This window comes from Echinops telfairi, unplaced genomic scaffold (assembly GCF_000313985.2).
Source record: "Echinops telfairi isolate 266 unplaced genomic scaffold, ASM31398v2 ScPeMD7_7458;HRSCAF=8496, whole genome shotgun sequence".
Lineage (NCBI taxonomy): Eukaryota > Metazoa > Chordata > Mammalia > Afrosoricida > Tenrecidae > Echinops > Echinops telfairi.
In genome coordinates, this window is record NW_022111358.1 from 46,743,424 (window position 1) to 46,744,899 (window position 1,476).

Consider the following 1,476-nt stretch of genomic DNA (forward strand, 5'->3'; position numbering starts at 1 on the left):
CTTCAATTAACCTCACATGTGTTTATCAGCCAGGTTGGCACAATAAACTTTAACTATCTCAGTGCTCAAGAATCCATTATGATGGGAAACACTTCAAGATTCTCTTCTTCCTACTATTAATAGTTCTGAACGCTAGTTTTTTGTTTATTTCCCATGGGGTCAAAAGGTACCTAAGCGTATGATTGCGAATGGAAAAATAGGGACAGAAATCAGGTATTGGCAGTTTCTCCACTTTCATTTGTGTGTGAATTTTTAATAAAATGCGGGGTCATCAGGCATTAACGGAAGTCAAAATGTTTTAGTGAACACGTTTCTGCAGCTCAACCATATAACAACTATAAATAAACCTGTTGTGTTAGTCTGGGTAGAGTAGAGAAACAAAGCCCGGGAAACTCATATTTGTAGAAGAATGAGCTTTATATACAAGAGCAATTGAATATTGAAAAAACATCCCAATCCAGTCCAGATCAAGTCCTAAAGTCCAATATTAACCCATATGTATGATACCAATCTGTAAAGTCCTCTTCAGATACACAAAACACATGCAATGACACTGAATGCAGGAGATCACAGACCAGTGGGTAGAAAGTCTTGTGGATCCAGTGGCAGTATAAACATCTCAGCACGGACAGGGGTCTCCACATGGCTCCTCCAGCTCCATGGCTCTAGCATAGCTCCATGTGTCTTGTCAACAGGGATGTCCATCAGGCAGTCAGTGAGTGTCCCACCTCCAGCAAGCAATTTATCTCCTTAGCGGCTCCAAACGAGGTCATCAAGCTGCAACCTGATTGACAAGCTAAACTCCACCCCTCACTCTTTAAGCCTCAAGTTGACAACAGATTATGTAACTACCATACCGGTCAGATTTTTCTGGACCATGCCAGCATTTGGCTTTTTAAAAAGAAAACAAATAGGTTTCTTACCAACGACAACGAAATGGTATTTGTAACATTTCTATCATACGGCTGATTCCATCGTTCACTGCACTTTTCTAAGTCCTCCCCCATCAAGTACATGTGTTTAATGTTGTCTATCTTCTGAGCTCTTCCTGTAGGTTTGCTATTAAAATACATTACACTACAAAAAAAAAAGAATGTGGGGATTTTGTTTGCCAAATGTGTCCTTGCCCCCAAAGCCTCATCCCCCTTCCCTGGAGGCCCTGAGAGAGCTGTGGGACTACTGGTGACCACCCTGTGTCTTCGGCCAGCCTGACTCCTGCCCAGGGACAGGTGACACACCTGGTTCTAGATGTTTCACTCTACAGAGGGTTGAGCAATGAGGAGGAGCCCTGAACTTGCAGGTCCTTCCTGTTTCCCTTCTCCCTGAAGACACGGGAGATGAGACTGCAAGCCATCCAACTAGTTAGACAGCCAATGGGCAGCAATCTGCAAGGTCAGCATTCGAAACTACCAGCCACTCCAGGGGAGAAAGACAGAGCTTTCTACTCCCATAAGATGAAAAAAAAAATTTATAAAT